Raw genomic sequence first — 28000 nt, forward strand, 5'->3', positions numbered from 1 at the left:
CAAGCTGTCCTTTTAAAGGCTTCTCTCTTTTTTTCTCCCTTTTTTTGCGCCTAAGAGTTTGGCTCATTAATCAGAGTTAAAAGTAAGGGGAGGGGGAGGAGGCAGTGACTTGAAATCATTTGATTCTTTTACAAGGCATATTCTAAAAAGCAGGACTCAAATGTTAGTGTTAGAGGTTGAGTCGATGTTTGTACGGATCATACTGACATACTTCTGACAGGTGACCTGAAACCTTTCAAACTGACATCTGTCACAGAGACAGACAGAGGTTTTTTAGCCTGAGAGCTTGTTTTCATGACATTTCATTTTTTTCCCCATCAGATTTTGAGAGAAGGAGGAAAAAGAAGATGAACTTGAAAAATCTTGCCAGGGGCAGAAAATGAGATCAGGTTTTCTGCAGCTGTCTCACTCACCTTTAAAGGTTAGAGGTCCAAGAAAAGTGAAGACAAAGGTCTCATTCTTAGATTAGCCAAAAGAACAGATTAGTCCTTTAAATGTATGTATAATAGCTGACTTGCCAGGACAGGCTGGCATAATATAGTGAGTGGCTGAAATATTTGCATTTCCTGAGATTCACTCCTGAAGATTTGGGATCCAAAAGTCCAACTCTCTTGCACTCAAAGACATTGTAAGGATGATTGATTCTGCATTATTTCCCTGACTCAATAAAACAGATTGGCATAAGGCTTGATCACACATCACACGGAAAACAGGTGCACACTCTTTACACATGTACAAATGTTTGTGAGCACGCTTGTGGTTTATGCAATCAGCTATTGCATAAACAGGTACACACATGGTGCACGCGTTGAGTGTTACATGTGAATAACTAGAAAGCTGCATGGCTCAGCTATTTGTCTACACAGGTGCATGCTCAGTCGAATGCTCAGACTTCTTTTGCCCAAGATTTGATTACCGTATATTAAACTGAATGCATACAAATCTCAAATGACAAGCAAATTATAGGGTGAAGAGACTACTGTTATCAGGTCTGAGCAAACGGTGTCTTGAGTATGTGTCAGGGCACAACTTTAAGCAAATACATGATCCAGGACTGGAGTGGCGCAGAAGGTATCCCACTTCAGAATGTAGAAGAAGTCAAGCTTTAGCAACCAAAGCTATTCTCCTCTTAACCAGGGCTGTTGAAATCATCTCATCCATGCCACAGTTCCTCAGTTCCTGAATTCCACCTGATAATTCCTGTTTGCTCCATTATATTGTAGTTGCACACAACTTTCTCATCCTATTCTTTTGCATAGTCACAAAAATTTGTAGACATTGCTAGGGCTTGAAAAAAATATAAAATTCCTAGAATATAATATAAAATTCCAAAATTTGAAAAAAATATAAAATTCCTAGAATGGAGTACCAGAAGCTATCATCCACTACTTTAAATGCTGGTGCACTTTACATGGGAGTAACTTTAAAGAGTTATTTGGAAACTTCAGTTTGTGGCCTGTCTCTCAGCATGGTTTGTATGTTTAACAAATGTATAAACTGCTTCTTGTGAAGCCATCAAAGTTGTCTATAATATCAAAACAGAATAAAACACCAATGTATATGGGTGTAATGTATGTTGGAAATTTGATGGTTTGACTTATTTGCTGGTTTGTTATTTGAAAGTATATTTATTGTTTTCCCCCAGGCTTTTTAAATTAGATGGGTTTTTAAAAATGGAAGTAAATTATAGTACAATTCTCTGCATGTCTACTGAGAAGGAAATGCCACAGAGTTCCATGGAATCTAGGCTGCAGACACACAATGCATTTAAAGCACATATTCCCTCCCTAATAATAACAACACTATGCCAGTGTGGTGTAGTGGTTAAGAGGGGTAGACTCGTAATCTGGTGAACCGGGTTCGCGTCTCTGGTCCTCCACATGCAGCTGCTGGGTGACCTTGGGCCAGTCACACTTCTTTGAAGTCTCTCAGCCCCACTCACCTCACAGAGTGTTTGTTGTGGGGGAGGAAGGGAAAGGAGATTGTTAGCAACTTTGAGACTCCTTCGGGTAGTGATAAAGCGGGATATCAAATCCAAACTCTAATAATAATAATAATAATAATAATAATAATAATAGGAATGATAGTTTACCCTTCACAGAGCTAAAATTCCCAGAACATTTATCAAACTGCATTTCTCAAGATTCTTGGCACAGGGGATTTAAATGTCTGCAGTCTTCCTCCCAAGTTACTGCATATAGCTTTGCAGCCTCAGTCATCAATCAAATACAGTGGTACCTCGGGTTAAGAACTTAATTCGTTCTGGAGGTCCGTTCTTAACCTGAAACTGTTCTTAACCTGAGGTACCACTTTAGCTAATGGGGCCTCCCACTGCTGCCACACCACTACCACATGATTTCTGTTCTCATCATGAAGCAAAATTCTTAACCCGAGGTACTATTTCTGGGTTAGCGGAGTCTGTAACCTGAAGCGTCTGTAACCTGAAGCATCTGTAACCCAAGGTACCACTGTACTGGGCAAGTTGGCAACAATATTCTCCACACTCCTCCCTTCAGTCCCTTTTCACAAGATGACACAGTGTTTGTAGCCAGAAATGGGATTTGAAGAGTAATGTAAGGAATTAAGACAATTAATAGCCTCACAAATAATCCAAAAGAAGACCGACCTATCCTTTTTCTAATGCAGCATTTTACTCTTGTAATTCTATTTTGCTTACCATATGTTTCTACCTTCAGGAAGCAGCTTTTGACCTTTTTGGCTGTGCTCTGATTAGCCTTTTCTCCCAGCTAAAATCTGCCCAGGGCTACCAGCCTTGAAAATTAAGAACCAGATCCATCAGGTGCCCATCCTGAAGGGTTTACAATGAAGATAAAGGGGGAGGGGGGAATCACAGAGGAACACGATGCTGCAGCAGAAATTTATATGAGAGTAACTCAGTCTCTAAATGTGTCCACTATTATTATTATTATTACTGAATCACCTCTCACAGCGATTTACAATCATGCAATAAAGCAACTCAGAATAAGTTTAAAAACAATACAAATAAAAGCCCAAGGCAGAGACCTAAATATATTTTCCATTCAGCTGGAAAAGCTTGTCAAAACAAAAATGTTTTCAATTGTTTCCAGAAGATGCAAGTAGTGGATGCCTCTTATATCTCACCAGGGATGCTGTCCAACAAAACGAGGGCAACCACAATGAAAGCCCTGCTCCAAGCTGCTGCAGAGTGGGCTTCTGGTGATTTGGGGACTTCAATGAGACCCTTTCATCAGAATGCAGTGACCTGCTGGGTATCTCAGAGCTAAGGCAATATCTCCAGTAACTTGATTGTGAATTGTGTACAGCCTTATAGATTTAATATGATGGTTGGCCTGATAGCAGATGCTGCAGACAAGGGTTGTACAAGCAGCCTAGTACCCTGTTCTGCACTAGCAGCAGCCTCTAGGCCAGTGTTTCCCAAACTGGTTCTTAGGTGTTTTTGGACTACAATTTCTGCCATCCCTGACCAATCGTCTTGCCAGCTAGGGATGATGGGAGTTATAGTTCAGAAACAGCTGGAGACCCAGGTTTGGGAAACACTGCTCTAAACCAACCTCAAGGGTAGCTCTATATAAAGCACATTGCAGTAATCCAACCTGGTGGTTACCAATGCATGGGCAATGGTGGTGAAGCTACCCAGGAATGTGTCACCAGACAAAGGTATTAAAACATACTCCTAGCCACCAAAGACAATGACGGCTCTAGTGACAGAGCTGGGTCTAGGAGCAAATCCCAGAAAAACATTCTACATAAGTTTATGGTGGATGCTAGAATGAAGGGTTAATGCACTTCACGTTTTAAATGATTTACACAAATCTAGGCACCGCCCTAATGCCGAAGCAACTGTCATTGTGTATGCTAGGGATGTCTCTTGTTCAGCAGCAAAAATGACCTCGGGCATTTCTGCCACTATGAGGACTACTAGAAAGGGACTTTTAAAACTAAATCCTTAGTTCGTTAGTACAGCACATGCTTTGCATGCAAAAGTTCACATGATCAATCCCTGGTGAGTCCTGGTAGGTCAAGAAAAAAAACTCACAGAGAACCACTGAGAGTCGGCGTGGACAATATTGAACTAGACAGACCACTGATGTGACATGGCAGAAGGCAACTTTTTAGGTTTCTATTGTGGAATTCTTAGCCAACTAACAGGATCCACCATAAGCTGCGGTGAAGTATTTGGAGACCGCAATTTGCTCACCACTGATTTATGTCAAACAAAGGGCACAGTTTTCATTGTTCTGTTGGTTTTTGCTTACTTATTATCTCACAAGATTTTATCGCTTCTATTAATTTTATTTTCTCTGTGATCGTTTTTCGAAGCTGAAAGAGAGCTAATTTGCCATGAAAATAGGATTTTTAAAAAACATAAAGTGACTGTGAAAGAAGCCAGAGATCTCAACTGGCAAATATCCCCTTGAAATAGTACCTTACAATACTGTTGCATTAGAAAGAGTTCCAAGTGTTTGTAGTACATCTGAAATGTATAGAACCTTTACCATTTTTGTGTGTTAATGCAGACCAAGTGTATTGAAGTTAGAACCCAGTATGAATTAATCAGGGATACTTCCTAACGAATCTTGAATGCATCCCATATTTATATATGGGCTTTCATTTTAAATTCACTTAAGTAAGTGTTATACCTGAGAGAAAGCAGAAGGTAAAATTTTTCTAATCAAATACACAATGAGCCAAACAAAAGTACCAATCATCGGATTCATTCAGACTCCACTTCCAGCAGTAAAATGGTTTAGCCCTGATCTACGTGGACCCACCTAGATTTTGTAATGTTCTTCCTTGTAAGCCTTCATGCTGAGGTGCTGCTTCCTGTACAACCCTGTTAGAATCCTTGGTGGCAACAACAGCTGATCAAGACTGTTATTCTTGAGTACTAAAGAGGAAGAGAAAATATTGTTTCATTGGTTTTTTCCAAAAGACAGAAATTGGTTAGTGTTTTTCTTGTTCTGGTGTATTACAGCTTGGTCCATTGCCAACATTTTCTTGCCTTGTAAATTGATTTACAGCCCAATCCTCCAAGTGCTCTTCTGGCACAAGTCCCACAGAAGTAAAAACTTCCACCAAGCAGGGCTGAGAGACAACATGCTAAAAGATAAGGTTAATATAGTAGTTCCTTTATTTACCAAACTTCATAACATTTGGAATGAAACAAAAAAAGAATTGCATGGATGAAGCTAAGCGTCTGTGTACTTCCCTCCTAGTCAGGAAGTATGGTTTGTTAAAGTGCTTAGTAGTGTTATGATCTCACACCTCTGAGGGATGTGTGTTGATACTGCAAACATATGGACATTGGTCTTCACCCAATACAAACCCCACCAGGCCGGATGCTAATCAGGTTAGAAAGGCCCATCTGATAAGCCTCATCTAAATAGTTGCAAAATTCAATCACCATCCCCAACAGTGAGGGACTGTACCACTAGAAACAGATCCTATGCTGCTGCTTGGAAGTGTGAAGGAGGTCTTGCACTGTTTCTCTATTTTGTTTATTGTTAATGAGAAAATATTGCTGCTTTCTTCTTCCCTTGTGTAATTTCATAAGCCTTCAACATGCTGAGTCCCAAAACTGGGGCACACGTATTCCAGTCCATGCTTCCACGAGTCACGTGATCCATGTGAGATCGCAGAGCCCAAAATATATGCTCTCTCTTTTTTTGGAGCTGTGCTCTCACAGCACCCAAAACTGCAGAAAACCACTTGGGCCCATGCTTTCTAGGCGCTGGACAAGTGGAATGAGTGGGTGAGCCTTTAGTCAGTGTTAGTCACTGCAGATCCTTTAAGCTCAATGAAGTCGTGGTCTTTCTTTCATTTGCCTCTCATCTCTTCATTCATGTGTCCAGACAGAGTACGGTGGGCTAGAAGTTCGATGAACTAGTTGCCTGGCATAAAAAGGGAAAGATGAAAGCATTTCCTTCCTATAAATAATCAAGCTTAACACTGTGAGGAAAATACCTCTTCAGATGTTAAAAGAGAGAGAGTCTATAAATGAAGGCTACAGACATATCACAGCAAGTGTCCACCAAGCGAGAACACGCATTTATTTATTTGAAATACTTATGGATGTGTTCTCATGTAATGAAATATTTATTGCAACTGCTTCTGTGGCCCTTTATGGTTGTTGATGGAGTTGTACTATAATCCAGCAGGAGGTCACAGAAATAGAAGTTCTCTTTGTATTTACTTATTTATATTTCAAGGAATATATTCAATAATCTGCATTGGGGAGGAGTAAAAAAATTGCCTATATGTTAGCAGGATGTTTTCCTCACCTCATCTTTCTTTTTTAATAAATGAGATACTTTCCAATTAACATATTTATATGCTTCATGCAAGATTTAACGCTTTCTCCCCAAAATGTATTTTCTCCTTATCTGTTCTGGAATTTTTGCCGTCGGATCTTTCCATCCCTTAAGAATCAGTGTCGGTTTACCAAGCAGAGAACATTTTCTACTCTTTCTTTCCTTTGATCAAGATACATTTATCCAAATTAGGAACATGCCTGCCCAAATTGGAACAGACAAAGACCCCATATAAGCAATTATTTCAAACAAATCTTAAAACAAAACAGCTGTACAAGCCATACTCAGAAAGAATGTATAGTATGTGTGATTCTAATGTTCTCTTCTATACAAACAAAAGATTTTATTTAGGATCTATTCAGAAAGTGCAGGGTAATAGTGGAATAGGGAGTGGTTTTGTGCAGTAGCTTTTTTTAAAAAAAAAGTTCATTAAGAGCTATGGTTCGTGGTTTATTGACAAAGGTTGTGAATCTATAGACCAGATACAGGAAGAAAGAAAGAAAAGATCTTCTCTAGGCCAGCTAAAATGCTATGGGAAATTGTTTATGTATGTTATTACTGGCTTTTACCAAGATGATAAATTATTCTATAATGCCACTGGTTTGTGGCATCACATTAAAAATATTGGGCACAATCCACCAGCAACTTCTCCTCTTCTAGGCCCTTTGAAATGAATGGAAGTTGCACAAGAAGACGTCAGTGCTTTTGTGTAACTTCCTTTCATTTCAGTGGGGATTACATACAGAGTAGTAGCATTTGTGATCCCATTGCAAATGTTCAAAGCTCTTGTCAGATTCATACACTGTGCAGTGCTAATTTACTAGACTCGTATGCAGCTTATGTTAATCTCTTTCTTTGCACCTCTGTGTAGCGTGTATTACAACAACTTGCTGTCTTCCTGCTTATAAATTCTTAATACTTTCTCATGTGAATATTTCTGAGACGTCTGTGTAATAATAACAACCAAAATGATAAATTTATTCATCAGTGACTTAATAAATATAGCTGTAGACATTTGACACAATATACACCCCTCCCAATTCATGCCAAAGAGAAAAGAACGTGCATTTCTCTCTCTAATTGGAAGAATGATGAGTGAATAATCTTTTGAGTGGAAAACACACCAAGTATCACAGTGATGTGCCAAAATACACCACTGAAAAAGAGCTAATTCATACAACTGTTTTTAAAAAAATTTTATGGACTGAAATTGACGTAAGTTTATTTCTCCTGCCCCCAGTGAAATTAAAGTGTGCCTTGATCTCATCTATCTTGTTTCAGGCCATTGTGATAATTTCTAAAACCTTGGGCTTCAGTTCTGTGTAAACCTCCCCACTGGATTCAATGGAAATTACTTGTAAATAAACATTCACATCACCAGACTTGCAGTGGTAGAATAAATATCAAAATGGTGATCCAAAAACAGCCATCTTTTTATTCCCATTCTCCATCAAAAGGAGACGAGGGTTAGGTAGGGGAAAGAGAGAGAACAACTGGCATTGGGTTAGCTAAGGCAAAATTGGATTAACTTTGAACATAAGTTCTTGTGAATTTTGGGGATATTGTGCAAATGAAAGAGCCATCTGTGCACCTATCCTTGCATTATCTTACAGCAAGCCTAGACAGGCCCTGAGTCGAAGGAAGTATGTTGTCTACCTTTACCCCATCCAGTCACACCCGTTTAGCTGTTGCCAGGTGGACAGCACGGTAATCTCAGCATATAAATTCACAACTTTAGCACTACCAAAGATATACCTACCCTACACAGATATAGCAGGAGATAGGCATCACAGAGCTAAAAACTAGATGCAAGAGGAGCAAGGATTCAGATATTTTATGTATCTGGCATTGAGAAGTTCTAGAAACTTTCACATGGACAAAATTAGGCTCATTCCCCAAGTTCATTTTTTATGAAGTAAAGTCGTCATGTCAATTTCACATGGTGAAGAATATTAATTATGAATGTGCCGACATCTAGTTAAAGCTAGTATTAGCCACATCAGGGGGAAAAGCTTGAGAATTAATAGGCTGCTAAACACCAGCTGTCAACATGCTGTGGTGGGGATATGGTTCTAAAGAAACATTCACCATGAAACACTGGTGAAAGAAATATTCTAGTTTATGCCTTACTGCATCAGAAATAAATATGGGGATTAGTTCTCACCCATGGCTCGTTTACACCATAGGTCTTAGACTAGCAGTGGCTAATCTGTGGCCCTCCAGATATACCCATGCAGAGCTTGTCTGAGGCCCAGGGCAGGACTCTTGTTAGAATAAAGTTATAAACTCTAGAGCTGGACCATAAACAAGGCTGATCACCGAAGAATTGATGCTTTTGAATTATGGTGCTGGAGGAGACTCTTGAGAGTCCCATGGACTGCAAGAAAATCAAACCTATCCATTCTGAAGGAAATCAGCCCTGAGAGCTCACTGGAAGGACAGATCCTGAAGCTGAGGCTCCAATACTTTGGCCACCTCATGAGAAGAGAAGACTCCCTGGAAATGACCCTGATGTTGGGAAAGATGGAGGGCACAAGGAGAAGGGGATGACAGAGGACAAGATGGTTGGACAGTGTTCTCGAAGCTACCAGCATGAGTTTGACCAAACAGCGGGAGGCAGTGGAAGACAGGAGTGCTTGGCGTGCTCTGGTCCATGGGATCACGAAGAATCGGGCATGACTAAATGACTAAACAACAACAAACTCAAACAAAAAAAGATGGCTCCTGGCAGGGCCCCTGGCTGCCCCTGGTTGGACTCCAAGTCCCAACAGCCCTAGTCAGCATGACACTGGTGCCATCTCCAGGGGGTCCTGGGGGCCCAGGCTCCCACAAAAAAAAGTCTGCTCCCTGCTGTTGTTGCCTTACCTCTGGAACTCCAGCACCGCTGCGGTGACTGGACCGCGGTCTGTGCCTCTGCCATGGGGCCTCTACTGGGTCCTGCTGTGGCTGTGGACGTGCTTCCGGGATGTGCTGGCAGCCTCAGTGGGCACCAGTAGAGGCCCTGTAGCAGAGGCATTGGCCCTGGCCCAGTCGCTGCCACGCCAGAGCACGCACGCACTGTGCCACAACGTCATGACATTGCAGCATGCCATGGTGTCACACCATGGCACACATGCACTGGGCATCCACGGTCTGGGGTCCAAGTCAGTGCCGTTGCAGCATGGCCATCAGAGAAGATGGGGCATCTGAAGAGCCAAAGATAAACCAATCCTGTTTTAGAAATTTCAAGTTTGTCTTGAAGCTAGGTGAGCTTGCACTGCAGCCTCTCAAAATAATTTGCCTTACTTCTTGTACAGAAAAATTTGGGGAAGCGCATCAGCAAATTTCTCCAGTGGAAGAAAGAAATTCCCTCCAACAATCTCTTGGGGGTGCAGGCTTCACCATTCACACCGGCAACAGCACAGTTTCTTTTTTCCTAAACCTTCTTTTTCTCTTTTCTTTTCTTTTCTTTTCCATTTTTGCTGCTCCTGTAAGTGACAACAGCAACAACAATTGTGTCACAAGACACAGGTAAGCAGGGCTCATGGTACTCTTGTGTCATTTCCACACACACCCAAAATATAGTCTGGCCCCCCACGAGGTCTGAGGGACAGTGGACCGGCCCCCTGCTGAAAAAGTTTGCTGACCCCTGCTCTAGAGGGTCAAGGGACCTTCCAGAACAACATAGGAGATAGCACTGGGAGCTATCAAGGGGGGTGGGATCCATGAAAGAGCAAGTTAACATTGGAGGATGAACGGTTCTGTTGCTTGCTGCAGTGTCTACTGATTTCCAATATGCTTTGCTTGTGTAAATGAACAGGCATTAAAAAGAACATGAAAACCTAATGCCTTCTCACTATAAGAAAACAGAGACCACTCCTGGACCTATCTAATGTGCAGGAAAGTAGGTTGAGCCCCATTTTTGTAACAATAGAAGTGTTATGTATATCATGCCAAGTGTCTAAAAAGTAACACTAGAAGAGATAGTAATTTCTGAAATTTATTGACTGTGCTTGAATATGCATACCAGTGACAGGGGCATACAATATATTGCACATGTTACCTTTTAAACTACCATTTACCGTGCATCATAAATGCATAAACTCCCTTGCAGAAATGTATACCACAGGATTCTACAAGAAATCAGTTGGATAAATCACTTTATGTTTAAATTATATGCACAAAGGCTTATGCATCATGGCCAACAGCTTCCATATTGTCAAAGAAGAAATCAATATGATTTAACCTCTTCCTTGCAAAAGGGCCAAAATATTTCAAATGGTAATTTCTCCCAAATTCCTTATTTTTTTAGGAATATGTTCTATTCCTAAAGGCAGAGGGCCTTCTCGGTAGTGGCACCTTCCCTGTGGAACACCCTCCCACCAGATGTCAAAGAGAACAACAACTACCAGGCTTTCAGAAGACATCTGAAGGCAGCCCTGTTTCGGGAAGCTTTTAATGTTTGATGTATTATAGTATTTTAATATTCTTTTGGAAGCCGCCCAGAGTGGCTGGGGAAGCCCAGCCAGATGGGCGGGGTATAAATAAATTATTATTATTATTATTATTATTATTATTATTATTATTATTTATTCGGGTTGTGAGACAAAGGTACATTGTAAGTCTGGTTGAAATTATGTTACAGCCAGTAAAAGCATCTCTTGTAACAGTTTCAGTAATTTTAATAGAAACAACACTTTTTTCCACTTTGTATAGTCTGCAGTTAAAACATAAGTATCATCTGCAGAAACTAAATACTGGTGAGTTTTCTAATCCTCAGCAGGTTTACTTCCACTGATTTTCACAGAACCTTACTTCCAAATTAGTACACACTACAGTAGATTTCAAGCCGAAACACTTTTAATAGGATGTCAAGTAGAAATTTACTTGTTACCACATCATAAAAGGTTTGCATTCTGAGAGTTCCCGTAACTTTATAGATTCAGAAAAATACTTGGGAACAGTGGGTGACACAAAAATGTAAAAAGCAACGAAGCATCTAATTCTTTCTCATCCTCCCCTACCTCAAGTTGCAATGAAACATTTTTTCCAGTGATGGTAAGTTTAACTATTTATTGATTTACTATGAAATCAATACAGGGAAAGTTAAGGCTAACTAACCTGTAAGAGTCATTTGGAATGCAACATATAAATCCATGTGGATTAATTAAGAGAGAATTTTGCAGCACAATCTAATTTGTGGATTTTCAGAAGTTAAGTCCTACTGAGTTGAGTGTTGTTTCCTCCAAAATATGTAGTAAAAGATTGCAGCCTTAGGTTGCAGTCCTATATACACTTACCTGGAAGTCAGTACCATTAAACAGAGTGGGACTGACTTCTGAGTAGACATTTATAGAATTATACTGTTAGTGACAATGTAATGACTGATGTCCACAATCTGATTTTATGTCTGTGCATGTGTGAAAGTTGAATAAAATATCACAGTACTGCCGTATTGTTATTAATACATATGTATTCCACCTCACTACCAATGCAGATTGTTTAGTAGGGTAAGGAAGTCAAGGATTCTGAAAAACATTTAGAACACGTGACATCAAAGAGGAAAGAACTTGGTTTAAGTTCTCTTTATTCTGTTCTGTAAATGTGACCGCTTTAACGTGCCAAAATAATCTTGCTCTTTCTTGGCTGCATTGACCAAGAGCAAAGTTATTTTAGAACATAGCTGCATAGCTCTCCTTTAGTCTTTGTGATAAACAAAATACTTCGCTAAATGGAACAGATAAGACTTGTCAGTTTCCATCAAGCAATATATAAGTACTATTTAAAGATTTAAGTCATTGTCTCAAAGGCCAAAGTTGAATTAATACTTGACTTGGAGGAGGAGGGTGTTCAACATGAGGACTATCCCTTAGGTATGTCACACTTCTAAAGAAAATAGCACAATTGAGATAAAGAAGATTTTACATATTGAATGAAACTTTTGAATATGTAGTATAAACTGATGGTCCATGTCAAATACTGGGGCAGAGATGGACTGATTTATAATTAAATAACTGCTTCTGCATGGCCAGGTCTATTAGTAAGCCTCTTGCTACTTGCATGTGCCTGATTGCTACTGGCATTAGTGTGGATATTGATTAAACCAGGAGCAGGCAGCCTTTGGCTTGCCAGATGATGCTAGACTACAAATCCCATCATCCTTGACCATTGGCCATGCTCTCTGGAGCACATGGAAGTTGTAGTCTAGCAGCATAGGTTCCCCACCACTGTTTTAGGCTTCTGAGCCAATGCACATTTTACAGCTCCAACTGGGAGCACCGTTACATGGAAGCAGCTTTCAGTAGTCTCCAAACGGGAGCTCTAAGACAGGGGTCAGCAACCTTTTCAGCCGTGGGCCAGTCCACCATCCCTCAGACCATATGGTGGGCTGGACTGTATTGGGGGGACGAATGAACGAATTGCCACACAAATAACCCAGAGATGCATTTTAAATAAAAGCACACATTCTACTCATGTAAAACCGCAGGCCAGATTGAGAAAGCGATTGGGCCACATCCAGCCCCCGGGCCTTAGGTTGCCTACCCCTGCTCTAAGACATGGGGAGACCTAGAGTCATTGACTTGCTCCAGGATAAGGAAAAAGTATCATAGCCCCCTTATTGCATAACAGTAGGCATTTACCCATTCCGATATTCCACTTCTAACTATTAGAGAATGATTATATTGTGATCACCATATGTGCTACTGAAGGCAAACTGCCTGAGTAAGATTCTAATTTTAATGAGGCTAAAATCAGCAATGAAAATATAAAGGCAAAAAGAATTTGGGCCGTGTCTGCTGAACGATACAAATCTATTGTACATAGGATTACAGTTTGGCATCCATCACTTTGTATCCTTTAAATGTATTGCCAGAAATATCTCTGGCCACCTCCTGTGCAATGAGAACTCTGACCTAAATTCTAACTGGGAGTGGAAGTAGCCACTGAGAGCCCAAGTAGCGGGTGGAGATCAAACAAGAACTTCCCTTATGCTATACAGCAGCAATGTGTTTTCTGTCTCCATTCAACTTGGATAAAACGGTGATTTATTTTGAGGAACATGTTGCAGATAAGCAAACAGTCATCTGGAAACATTCTTTTTCAAATGGTAAATTTCTGGAAGGTCCCTCGTTTACAAGTGATTTCTGGAAAATTTCTTGATTAATACGAGTCCATGAATAAACTTAAAATGATGCCTTTGTTATTGCTTTGGCACAGTATGTTAACAACACGGCGAGCTCTGCCAAACTGTGAGAGTTCTTTCAAATGGATTATGGACTTGTTTACATATCCAGCTGCAGCGAGGCCTTGTCCGTAGTGGTAATCTCACAAAGTCCCCAGTGGGGGTGCCCATTAGGGGAGAGTATACTAAGTGGAGTTTAGTTTATTTAAATTGAACAAGAATGTGAAGCAGGACTCTGATCGTTTGGGAACGTGTTGGAATTCTGTACTTTCTGGATTTTGTTTCATTCCGTTTTGTTTGTGATGGGGATGTTTGGGCCACGCAGAAATTGTGGGATACACGGCTGCAATGTACAAGCATTTCAAAAACTTATGTGAACTACGGAGAAAAGAATGGGGAAAGAAGAGACATAAATAACGAAGTATAAATAACGAGCTGAGGCAACACCATGGAATGTTTTGTATTACCCTAGTGAGTAAGGCTTCCTCAGTTGAAGGAGGGGTTTTCTTTTTCCCTGTTAGTTGACATGTTTTGGGTTGTTTGATTTTTATGATAAGTAATCTAAAAATAGATTTATATACAAAGTGTCCTGGGTTACATGCGCATGAATCACTTTCAAATAAGGTAGATAAGTGGTTGCAGGGAGGATAGTCAAATCAAAGAGATTATTGCAGAAATATGATAATTTTACAATACTGTGTCTATGAGCTCGTTTCCCACTATCTTAAAGAACCCTGTTCTTGAATACAAAAACTCATAACTGTGAATTTTATAAAATGGCAGCTTGAAAATTACCAGCTAGGGCTATAGTTCATATACGGCACAGCTGAAATAGAGAATTCATAAAGTTTTAGTAGTGTAGTTTCTTTCTCAATCTGAATATATTTCTAACTTCTCTAGTAGATTTGGAAGGCTTCGGTTACTGTTTGGATGACAAATAGTGTTGTCCATAGAAATAAACAAATCAGTTTAAATTCATGTTAAAAGTGGATACTTTACTCCTGGACAGTTTTTGCCATCAACAAAGCAGAATTTTAAAAACTTCTTTCTGTCCCTCATAACACTTACCCAGACATTAACAGAATACCGGTTTTACCTGCATCTTTCTGTTGATTTAGTACTTTATTAAACAAGTTTTCTGAGAGGCTTTTTACATTGGGTTTACTTCTTTCTTTAAAAATATAATTCTTGTATGTCTATGCAGATATATCTGTGTTCAGAGACCTATTCAAAATCTAATTTACCCAGATCCCACAAAATGCTGTTTAGGAGTTCTCTATTTACAGTTACATCTTTGACCATCTCAGTATGTTGACAGGCCTTCTTAGATTTGTGATTGGCTCATAATGACTCATGAACTTTTGCTTTCTGTTCAAGCTTTGAGTTATAGCCAGACAAACCAGCCTAAATATTATGTAGTTATAGATGAATGACTGAAACCAAGGCACATACACCTTTCGTAGCTACTAAAGTGCAATTGTACCCATCATATACTACATACTTAAGGCCAGCATGGAGATTGGGTATATTAAGAAAATGTTCTGGACTTCACCCACGGATGGATGAACAAGGCTATATTGCTTTCACAGGTGTTCACTCATGTTCATTCCCTCTTGTTTCTGCATCAATCTGTGATCTTAAAAAAATATAAAAAACAGGCATTTCAACACTATTATTCAATCAAAATATTTATTTCTCAATGTATTTTAGCTGAAAATAGCCATTTTAAAACTTTTTTAAAACTGAAAGTTGCATCAGAACATTCAGGGAGTATGAAAGCTGGTGAATAACTAAGTTCTGAGTTAGTTTGCATTTGGAACTCAGAAAGACAGAATTATTCAAGCATCTTGGCTTCAGCATGGCTCCATCATTGCAAGTAAACAGAAAATATCTCTCTACTTCCCCTTAAGAAAACTTATTTAGCTGAATCTTGTTTCCAAATGTGGATTAATTTTATTCAAGGTTCTCATTGTCAAATTTTCCTGTTTTAAATCCTAAGACTGGGAAGAAAAAAACATTTTGTCACATCAGCAACCAGAGTAAGGTTTTTATAACAGTTCAGAGGGATGTTAACTGTGATGAACGTTTCCTAATGTCAGCTTTACATGTGTTAATAATGGCCCTTAATATAAAATAAAGACAAATCCTTATATCGCAGGGTTATGCATGATGAAGGATCATCACTGGGCTTATAAACTTAGACTTCAGCTCCAGTGAAAAGCATTTTTCTGTTTCCTTTCTATAAGTACCTGTATTTTATTTTTCAGTTTGAAGAAGCCACACAAGTTTTGTCAGACTGCTGCCAGAGATAAGCCATTTTTGTTTAAAGAACCATTGCTAAAACCTGAGGAGGTCCCTGGGAATATTCAATATTCCAAGCCCAGGGATTATTCCTATCTCTAGTTTACATGGCCTAGAACTCAGAAAACTGGCACTGTATTTGTTGAATCTGTAAATAATTAAAATCTGAGGGGGTTGCCCGTTTATCTGCTTGATTCATAGTCTATTTTTAGCAAGTTAAGAACTGTTCTTCATCTACACTGACGAAATTCATATTCAGCATTCAAAGTAAATGCTATTGATCAGTACATTTCATTCATAATTATACCATGCTTTGTTCATGGGCTGAAGGAGTTGCCGAAAGGAGGCATACAAGGCACCATCCAACTGTCTTAGGGACTCCACTCTGGATTTGTGGAGTGTTTATTCCTCAGTCTTTTCTTCTCCCAAAGATATCCTGCAAGGCAGTGGAGGTTTAGGAAAGTCTTCTTTCTCCTAGATGGACTACGTTTCCAGATTGACAAGCCCCATCTGCCCCTCACTTCCCTCTACAGCACTTGCAGGAATCACCTTCTTGACCACTGGATCCACTATTGGTCTCATCAGTTCAATCTGCCGGAGCATGTCTTCACATGCAACTCTAACTCATAAGCGGTTTGAGACCCATCATCTACCTTCTCCTGGCTTAGCTTGGACGAGTGAAACCAACCACCTGTCTCCTTGATCCTTGCCCATCCTGACTTATAAAAGCTAGCTGGGAAGGGCTGGGCTTCGCAGGGTGGTTAATGCTTTTCTCTGTGAGGGAGCCTTCCCAGACCCGCTGAAAGAGGCAGTTATCAAACCGCTTCTTAAAAAACCATCTTTAGACATTGCCAATATCTATCGCCCAGTCTCAAATCTTCCATTCTTGGGCAAGGTGATTGAACGAGTGGTTGCTGAACAACTCCAGGCATGCCTGGAAGAAGCAGACCATTTGGATCCCTTCCAGTCAGGATTCAGGCCTCATCATGGGACTGAAACTGCCTTGGTCACACTGGTCGCACTAGTCGATGATCTCCTGAGGGCTAGGGACAATGGTGAAAGCTGTTTCCCAGTTCTGCTGGATCTCTCAGTGGCTTTTGATACCATCGACCATAACATCCTTCTGGACCATCTTGAGGGGCTGAGAGCTGGGGGCACTGTTATACAGTGGCTCCGCTCCTTCCTCCTGGGCTGTGTTCAGAAAGTGGTGGGGGGGGATGAGTGTTCAGACCCCTGGGCTCTCACTTGTGGAGTGCCTCAGGGTTCTGTCCTCTCCCCCATGCTTTTAAACATCTACATGCAGCCGCTGGGAGAGATCATCAGGGGGTTTGGGCTGTGTGTTCATCAATATGGGAATGATACCCAGCTCTACCTCTCTTTCAAATCAGAACCAATGAAGGTGGTGAAGGTCCTGTGTGAGTGTCTGGAGGCAGCTGGAGGATGGATGGCAGCTAACAGATTGAGGTTGAATCCTGACAAGACAGGAGTACTGTTTTGGGGGGACAGGAAGCAGGCAGGTGTGGAGGACTCCCTGGTCCTGAATGGGGTAACTGTGCCCCTGAAGGACCAGGTGCGCAGCCTGGGAGTCATTTTGGACTCGCAGCTGTCCATGGAGGCACAGGTCAATTCTGTGTCCAGGGCAGCTGTTTACCAGCTCCATCTGGTACACAGGCAGAGACCCTATCTGCCCGCAGACTGTCTCGCCAGAGTGGTGCATGCTCTGGTTATCTCTCACTCAGACTACTGCAATGCGCTCTATGTGGATCTACCTTTGGAGGTGACCCAGAAACTACAGCTAATCCAGAATGTGGCAGCTAGACTGGTGACTGGGAATAGCCACCGAGACCACATAACATCGGTCTTGAAAGACCTACATTGGCTCTCAGTACGTTTCCAAGCACAATTCAAAGTGTTGGTGCTGACCTTTAAAGCCCTAAATGGATTCGATCCCGTATACCTGAAGGAATCTCTCCACCCACATCATTCTGCCCTGACACTGAGGTCCAGCGCCAAGGGCCTTCTGGCGGTTCCCTCATTGTGAGAAGCCAAGTTACAGGGAACCAGGCAGAGGGCCTTCTCAGTAGTGGCACCTGCCCTGTGGAACGCCCTCGCACCAGATGTCAAAGAGAACAACAACTACCAGACTTTTAGAAGACATCTGAAGGCAGCCCTGTTTAGGGAAGCTTTTAATGTTTGATGGACTACTGTATTTTAATATTTTGTTGGACACTGCCCAGAGTGGCTGGGGAAACCCAGCCAGATGGGTAGAGTATAAATAATAAATTATTATTATTGTTATTATTATTATTATTATTATTATTATTATTATTATTATTATAGCTTGCCAGTTTGAAGCTGTTTCCCAGGGTGTGGGAGCTGTCACATGCTGACAGTTTCTAGGAGCCACAGGTGAGAGCTGAGTGAAGGCTGGGGACCAAAGGTGGACAAACTACCCTAGAAGGAGCACGATGTGTTCCCCACCAGAGGTACTGCCCCTCCCCTAACACCCCATACATTCCTTCCAATTCTGCAATTCTATTATTCTAATTATAAACTGACTGTCTGATCTTGTTCTTTGCAAATGATGTAGCCTTTAACCCAAATCAGGCAACAATGTTTGTTAAGGAAATGTTTTCTGGCAAGAGGAACAGTTAGCAATCCACTACAGGAAAACCAAGGTGGAACTGTTTGGAAGAGTAGTACATGAATGGCTTCTATATAGAGTGGGTCAATAAATATCTAAGAGTTCTATTTACTAAATGCTTATCCTTGTAAGGACATAAATCTGCCACAAAATTGCTAACCTCCTGAGCAGTGCAAAAATCTTGCTTTCCCCCCACCCCCAACAACCAGAGAAGTAAATCTGATAGTTCCTACGATTAAAGCTTTAGTTGACAAAACTGTTGCTCAGTTGATATATAGGACATAATTCTGGAGGTCTGGATGCTAGGAATTCTAAAGACGCTATTCTAATGAATAGAAATTCTAAGGCTCAGAGATAACCCAGTCTCAATTTTTAAGATACCGTATCTTCTTTGTCTACATCAAGACCCTTCTGGTGCTACAATGCATCCAGAGGTTGGAGCTCTTTCACTGAAGGCCAGGGTACATTTCATGGTATTCTCATGCAGGCTCAAGTCACCAGGACATCAGTTCTTTAAGAGATACCTCATGGAACAACCAGTTTAAAGTAGCTGGGCAAGGCAATGTGAAATGCTGCTTTCTGTTTACGGTGTGTGAAAATGATGGATGAAATAGAGTTAGAGCCTGTCAAAAAGTAATTAAATATATGATTTGATAAGAACTCCCTATCACATATGGGAATCACTCCAAATGCTTGCTGTTCACAGTGATACCACTCTTTCAAGGTGGGTCATTCTCAGCAAAGGTATTTTCAAGAGCTTACATATCGTGCTTTTAAGAAAAGCATGTACAAGACTGCCGGTCTAGATGATGCCTTTAGCTGTCTTGGATGGCAGTTATACTGGACTGCCAGCATATTTACCCTTTCATATATACCACCAAAATGTAATTGAGGCTATTACCCATTATGTGTTGCACTGCTTATAGCATAATGCCCTCAGAGATCATTTCCTGTCTAGGTTTTGTACTAGCCTATTGAGGTTGGCAGACCTTTAAATGAATTGCTACCTGCTAGCTGACGTGAACACATTTGTTACCTATAGTGTAATGCTATTTGCATGCCAGCTAGAAAAATTAGGAGTCAGCTTCTGCAAACCATTGTGATATCCTGTAGTGGAGACACTCTTATTATAAATCCTTTCCCCCCTAGGTTTATGTATTTGTTTGTGCATTTAGTCTTCCTCACCCCCACCTCTGCTTATGTTTGATTTGTAATGATGCTTTTGTGATGGCCCGTTGTTGAAACAAATAAATTGACTGGCTGGCTGAGACAAAGTAAAGGCTATACATGCAGAATGCAGCATTCAAAATTTGCAAGCTTTCTCTGTGTTTGATAACAAAATTGCCTTTTAATACCAGTCCATCTTATGACCAGGGTAGTATCACATTCATAACCAGCAAGTGTCATGTGTCTGCTTTTGCTGAAAGACTCCAAAACTGATCAACCACTCTGAGCAACAAAGTGTTGTTCAAAAGCCCCATGGTCTGCAGGAACATGGTATCTATTCTCAGTTCCCTCAAATCCTTATCACTCACTTGACAATGCTACATTGAACAGACTTTCTGTGACATCAGAGAAGGTAACCCAAAGAAACCCAGTGAAGGTATGAAACCTTCCCTTGTGTTGTCAGATCTATGAACATTCTCGTTTTCATATACCTAACAACAACAAATTAAATGCTTATATCCTTTTGCTCCACCACCACCCCATTCAGCTTCTCTATTCTCAAATTTCTCCTCTTGACCCACCTATGGCTGCTCAGGAACACGTCACATGTTCATAATTCTCTTCCAGAAAAAAGGCGCTGGTACTCACCATGAAGTTGTTACAGTCAGTGCCACACTTTTAACCAGTGCTTTTCTTCTGGGGGGGAAAGGTGCTGGTATTGTGTATGCTTGAGTACCCCCAGAAAAAAGCACTGCTTATGATTATGAATCAATATTTTTCTAGTGATATTAAAGTGTCTTTCATATGTAGACAAGATATTATGGAACTCTCTGAAGTTTCATAGTGGAATGAAAATAAGCTGCTTTCAGACATTACGCTAGCACATGGAGGATTTAAACAGAATTGTGTGCAACAAATGACCGCTTTGGGCTCATAAAGGTAAAGGTAAAGGGACCCCTGACCACTTTGGACTCATAAGAAGGTCTAAAAAGACATTCACGCACACATAGACAGTGGTATGTGTGTATAGCATGGGTCAGCAAAGTGGTGCCCTTCAGAAGTCATTGGACTATAGCTCCCACCTTCCCTAGCCAGTATGACCTTTTTTCTGGGATGATGGGAATTGTAGTCCAACACATTGGAGGGCATTGCAGTGGCTACCGCTGGACTTCTGGTGTTCAGGAATCCCAGCTGCACAGACAGCCTCTACACAGATGTAGTTGTATGTGCCTTTTTTCAAATTCTGTTTAGCAGCCAGGGAGGCTGATCATATGTAACCTCCCAACCAACCAACCAACCAACCAACCATGCCTTCATATAAGATATTGTGCATACCTGCTTCTCAGGTCAGGGAAAGTTCTTATACTCTTCATTATGACTGGCAAAAGCCTGCACACCATTGACAATTGCTTATAATAAGACAAATGGCAGCCTTTGAAGGAAGTCTTGGGATATAATGATTTCTGTGTGTGCAATGAGACAGAATTCAAGTGGTTTGCCATTTGTCATATTCACCAAGGTGCAGAAAGAGCCTCTATTGATTTCTGCTGGAGCCAAGCAGGGTCCAATAAGCAGATCTTTTCGGTTTCCTGCTGGAACTCTTAAAGTCATCCAAGTTTTATTTTATTTTTCTATATCCTACTTTCCCCAGGGTTTACCAGCTGCCACTACCTTGATATCAGGCACAGATAAAATTTTGAATTGCTATGATTGAATCATGTTAATAACAATAATTTTATGTGTGCTCTCCAAACGGGGTCAAAATTCGCCAATGCTTTACTCATCAATGTCACCGTGACATTAAATGGAATTTACAAATCAGGTTTATTATGCATATGTGCAATTTCAGTAAACAACAACAACAAAATCCATACAGCTCAGTCCTGCGAACTGTTTTTATAGGTAAATTGCAAAAACATGCATTTATAAGTGACATTAAACTAAGAAAGCCTTTATTATTACAGTGTAAAATATCAGAAATATATATCCAGGTTTTAGCTAGGATGTAATTTAGTATAAAATAAAACAAGACATTTAAACCTGAGGAAAATATATGAGAATGGTACAACTATCAAACTGTGTGTGCAATTTCCTTGTGCTCAAATTGCATTTTCTCCCTTCAGTGTTATACGGAACAAGGTCCTGCCCTCTAGATTAGAGACTTTTGCATTAGAGGAAACTAGGTTATGTCTTCCACTGTCAGAGATAGAAATTATGAGCTGGAGTGCATTTTAGCCAGTCACTCTGAAAAATGTTAGCCCAAGGGGGTAATAATTAGAACTGTTTTTGTCAGGTGACTGCTTTTTAAGCAGTGATGTGTCTGAAAATCTAGCTGAGGGGGTTTAATATAAATATAAATATTTTTTTCAGTCAGCAGTGTGGCCAGATATATTTTGTTCTTTTACTTTTCATTTCAAACGTAAGCACTTTCCCCAGAAATTATCAGCTAAAAACGTAATACCGCTTAGCATTATGGTGACCTGATAATATTATCTCCTTCATAAACCAATAATTCAATGCAGCCTCAGACGTCCTTAGGTATAGCTGTAAACTGCCCCATTACATCTCTTTCATGAATGCTCCTGCTCATATGCACACACAAATGTTCAACATGGGATTTTCAGAAGCAAGAAGCAGGAGAATAAAAATTAAATTATCTTTAAAAAGGAGATGTTTCTTTTTAATCTTTCATTAATATAGTCAGATTTTATGGGATTTCCGAAATGGGGAAAATATGCATTTTTAGAGTGCAGTCCTGAGAAACTCCTGTTTGGAAGTATGTTCTACCACAATCCATTACACTTACTCCCACGTAAATGTGTTTAAGATCATGTTGTCAGTGAAAGTAAAATGTGATTGTTTTAGGGGATTGCCAATGACAGACTAAAATTTAATTGCCCCAATCCTGCCTTTTGCAGTAGGCTTTATGTTTATTGAGGGTACAGAATCCTCTGGAGTAGTTTGTAAACTAGTGGGCTGCTCAGTTTAGGTGAGGTGCTGACATGAGGCGCTGATTGCCGGTTATCTTCCAGAACCATTTCATTAAGCTTCTAAAGTCCATCATGGCAAAGGCCCTGAATATCTCAGAAACCTCCCCACCATTGTCTGAGAACATCTTTTGATTCCAAATACTACACTCATTGGCGTTAGCCAGGAAGATGCAAAAGGCAAGGTTGATAACAGAATAAGTACCGTATTTTTTGCTCTATAAGACCCACTTTTTCCCTCCTAAAAAGTAAGGGGAAATGTGTGTGCGTCTTATGAAGCGAATGCAGGTTACGCAGCTATCCCAGAAACCAGAACAGCAAGAGGGATCACTGCTTTCGCTGCACAGCTATCATTCTTGCCCTTCTGGCTTCTGAGATTCAGAATTTTTTTTCTTGTTTTCCTGCTCCAAAAACTAGGTGCGTCTTGTGGTAGGGTGCATCTTATAGAGCGAAAAATACAGTAGTTCCTGACACTTTTGGAGACATACCTCATTTACACATGGTATATTGGAAGGAGAGGCACTTGTGTCCCTTGCCAACTGCATAATAGACATACCTGATAAAGACAGTTGAAACATGTTGGCAGTTACTCTTGAAATTATAATTGCATGTTATCATCCTTCCCTCTTGAATCCTTCATGCCGTGGATGCAGTGCAGCCCCCTTTGTTCTCTGCACTGCTGTTAGCAACCTTGCACTGCAAGAAGGAAAGTGAGAAGATATGTATTTGAAATATACAAACTGGAAAATTGAAAGGATTTCCAGTTATCTCCAAAATGCTCTGTTTCTGAAGGTGCTCCTTGAATTACAGACGGGACTAAAGGGACCCTGAACCACTTACTCTAGTTGTTGTTCCTTTAGTTTCTGTTTTTAGAAGGCTACCTTGGACTGGGGGCTGATGTGGCTGACATTGGAAAAGTCAGGGCTTGGGGCTTGGGGATCCCCTCCACCTTAATGGCTAAAATCGGAGCACTAGATTCTGTCAGGAACAGACTGGTGCTGGGAACAGACTGCTAGACTGAATGAACCTTGGTCTGATCCTTATGTTCAATTCCTCAACATCAAAAGGCAAAGTTTAACGTGATTTGCTAGGGGGCATAATCAGGTCTCTGTGTATAGGTGAGGTTCAACTAAGTTGATGTGTGTACAGAACAAGATGCACTTGTGCAATGAATTTTCTCCCTACCCCTAAACCTGTTTTGGAGGATGGGGGGAAGTGGAAACTCCAGAAAAGGTTTAGGTGTTGTGCTGGGGGAGGAGAGGGTAGAAACTATTGTTGTGCTGTTGGACCTCACTCCCCACATGCATAGCCCACTTATCACTGTGTTGAATTCCACAAAACGTAGCTGTAATTGAAACAATAGGCAAACTGAAGCATAGCTGTCCTCTGAAATTTGCACTTTCCTGAATTTTGCATGTCATGTGTACAAAAATGCATATATTAGTGGAAGTAGCATACAAATAAGGGATGCAAGTGGCGCTGTGGTGTAAACCACTGAGCCTTGGGCTTGCCGATCATAAGGTTGGTGGTTCAAATCCCCGCGACGGGGTGAGCTCCCGTTGTTCAGTCCCAGCTCCTACCAACCTAGCAGTTCGAAAGCACGTCAAAGTGCAAGTAGATAAATAGGTACCACTCCGGCAGGAAGGTAAACAGTGTTTCCGTGCACTGCTCTGGTTTTGGCAGAAGCGGCTTAGTCATGCTGGCCACATGACCCAGAAAAACAGTCTGCAGACAAATGTCGGCTCCCTCGGCCAGTAAAGCGAGATGAGCACCGCAACCCCAGAGTTGTTCGCAACTGGACTTAACTGCCAGGGGTCCTTTACCTTTTTAGCATACAAATATGCACTAATTTCTACACACAAAAAATTATATACAGTGGTACCTCGGGTTAAGAACTTAATTCGTTCTGGAGGTCCATTTTTAACCTGAAACTGTTCTTAACCTGAAGTATCACTTTAGCTAATGGGGCCTCCCGTTGCTGCTGCCACGCCGCCACTGCACAATTTCTGTTCTCATCCTGAAGCAAAGTTCTTAACCCAAGGTACTATTTCTGGGTTAGCAGAGTCTGTAACCTGAAGCGTCTGTAACCTGAAGCGTCTGTAACCCAAGGTACCACTGTATTAGTTAAAATTGCTTAAAGGAGAAATTTGCACGTAACTGCTGATTAATTCTCATGAGGATTTTCTTTTAAAATCACAACTTGCTGCAGAAATGTAGAGACCTGATTTTAAGATTGGAAAAATTAAAAACTGTAAGAAATGAAACTGACGAGTCCATTTCTACTCATAGATATGTTTAACTACAGTGCACTATGCTTCAAAAGAAACCCACCATAGGATTCTGTGGCTCATCCTCTGATAGTGAAAGGCTGAAGGAAACGTGTTACATTTAATCAGGAGAGTTTGGGCTGCCTTCCATATCCTTCCGCTACAGTTTAAAGGATTAGTTTTGATCTGCCAAGCTCAAATTGTTTGAGCCCAACAACATGCTGTAAATGATCGCAGCATGGTCCTCAATTTCACTGCATTCAATGGCCTTTTCTAACTAGTAAGTATATGTAGGATCTCAGCCTTAGAATGGGTACATTATATGGGCAATTTGTACAGGAAAATGATACCAGAGAAATACAACCCTCGAAAATTCCTCTAAAAATAATAACATTGCATTTGCTTTCAGTGCACCCTTTGTTTTACCAGCTGGGGGGTTCTCAGAAGTAATCAGGGAAGAATTGTAGAAGTAAAGTTTCACCATAGTGACATGCTTTTATAAATATTCCCTTATTCATTGGTACCATGTGGTAGTCTAAGGTAAGTCCTTCCCTATATTCCAGTGAGCTAACATTTACTGAGTACATCCTTTAGGTCAGCCATGCACACCCTAGGTCTAAATATGAAATGCACATAAAGGGAGGACATTCCCATTGCCTAGACAACACCACCCCCAAAAAAGAACACCCAAGCCTGGGCATATTTTGCAAGTGAAATAAGACTTCCCTAATTAATATTGGTTTTGGTAAACTGAATAAAGCCAATATTTATTTCACAATTATAATGACTAACCCTGTAAGCAGTTTATCCACTCCGAGATTTAGAATTTTTTTCTTCCACAGATGAAAGATAGAGAAATTTAAATACTGATGTCTTTCATTCTCTCCCCCCCCCCCGCCTCTCTCTCTTGCTTCAAAAATAAATGCTCTAATAGACCTACCAAGGTTAATACCTGTCCTTGCACCTTGAATGAATCCATGGCACGAATGTTTTTTATTGCTCTGCCATAGCTAAAATTGCTTAGTCCATACAATCTATAAGACACATCATTTTTCAAAGGAAAAACTTCCAAGTTTCATCAGGAAAGAGCATATCACCCTCAAAGTGAATGAGTATTACAGTGCAGAGTACATGCCAAACCACTTTTACTGAAGTAAGTACAGTTTAACAAACTCCAGATTTTTATTAGGAAAACCCTCTAACATACTGAAATCCTCATTACTAACTATAAGTTTAACTATTGTTACAATTAAAGGCTGCAACTCTGAGTAAACACACATAGCCACCATAGCAGGGCTACATTGTTCTGTCAAATAAACCGCAATCATGTTTGGCAGAATGAGGAGATTCAGGGAGACAAAATCCAGTTTGCTAGTCCTAGGTCTCCACAGCTGATAAACACCAAGATAGCTTCTTCTTTTATATGCAGCTTGAACGTGGAATCACAAATGCAGTATTTTTATTTGTGTATGAGACTCCCTATACACTTAGGGATATGTATTTAGGAGCCTGATTCCATATGCCCTAAATATATTGCTTGGATGGAGCCATGGACAAGCCATCTCATGAAACACCAGTGCAATGCTTGGGGTACATACAATTCAAGAGAACCCATACCCCTCAACTGTCCCACTTTGAGCAGGACATCCCAGAATTACAGAAGCCATCCTCGCTTCTGATTGGATCCTTGGATGTCCCATTTTTGCTCCTGCGAGAATGCAACCCCAAAATTTGCAAATTTGGGGGGCTGTGCTCTCACGCAAGTCACCTGACTTCACCAAGAGCAGGACCCCCAAAGTGCACATTTTGCAGGGCCACGTTCTTGTGCGAGTCACATGACCCGCCTGGGAGCACATTCCTGAAAGATGCACATCCCGATTTTCCTCTGCAGCATGTTGGAGGGTATGGATAACCAAGTGAAACTTTTAATAGAAAAAAACCTGCTAGTTGCCTGACATTCATAATTACTTAACTAATAAGTTTTGGTGTGTCTTCCTTGACTCTCAAAGAATACAAAAAAGTGCTCACAGTTCAATCAGAGCTGGCATGGTGTAGTGTAAGGGTGTGTAACCTTAAGCCCAGGGGCCAAATATGCCCCTCAAGACCTCTCTGTATGGCCCTCAGAATTCTCCCCAGCCAAACACACATCCACCCCAGGTCACTCCCCTCACTGGCCCTGTTTCACATGGTGAGTGTTTCTGCCTGGCTGAAATGTCTCCTTCAACTCTTAAGGCCTCTTGCTTTTCAATATGGAGGTTAGAGAGGGCTGTGTGTGTGTACAAAGCACAATTTACATTAGTTGTGGGACTCACTTTCCCCTTTGGCCCACCCACCACTGGCTTGTGATCCTCAGAAAGCTGCCCAGAAAAAAATGTTCCCCACCTGTGAGTATGAGCTGTAAGCTGGAAGTTCAGATGTCACCCAGTCACAAGTCACCCTTTTTCCATAGGCAAGCCACCATGCATTCAACTACTTCAAATCTGACCCCTTCACCGGCCGCCATTAAAAATGGACTTAATTATACTATGCACCCCACCCTCACTAAAGTGTGGTAAATTTGCTGAGATGATGTGTAATAAACCTTGCGACATTCTACAGTGATATATAAATGCTAAGTAATACTGTCATTAATAACTGAGAAATGAAAGTGCTTATGGTTGTAAGTAGGACAACTTTAAAGTTGACTCACCTAGGTTGCACATCAAAATAAGGAACAGTGGCTTTCCTGGAGCTTCACATGTTCTTATAGAGAAGTGGCTCTGCCATGAAAGTTCACTTCAGGCAGTGCATTCCGGGTGCCTTTGAAGGCACTAAAGAGAGATATAGGCAAATTTGGCCCATGGGACACTGCCTATTAGGAAATGCTGCAGCACAAGCCTGACTGAAATGAATAGGAACTGTGCAAAAGCATCCTTCCTATACTCTAATTGCTATTAATTAGTGGGAGAGAGACTATTTGGATTTCGGCCCAAGGAACTAAAACAGTTGCCGGGTGTAAATTACCACAATTGTTACCACAACATAAGTTACTTTTGGTTGTCTGTTGACTTACTTTCACAAATTATAGAGTCTCTCCCCCCCCCCCAAAAAAAAAGTATAAATTATCATGCCCATCAAAATTCTGACTATTTATAAGCTGTCAGTCACTTAGCTTGTGC

Source organism: Podarcis vaucheri (assembly GCF_965113315.1).
Source record: "Podarcis vaucheri genome assembly, chromosome: 11".
NCBI classification, from domain to species: Eukaryota; Metazoa; Chordata; class Lepidosauria; order Squamata; family Lacertidae; genus Podarcis; species Podarcis vaucheri.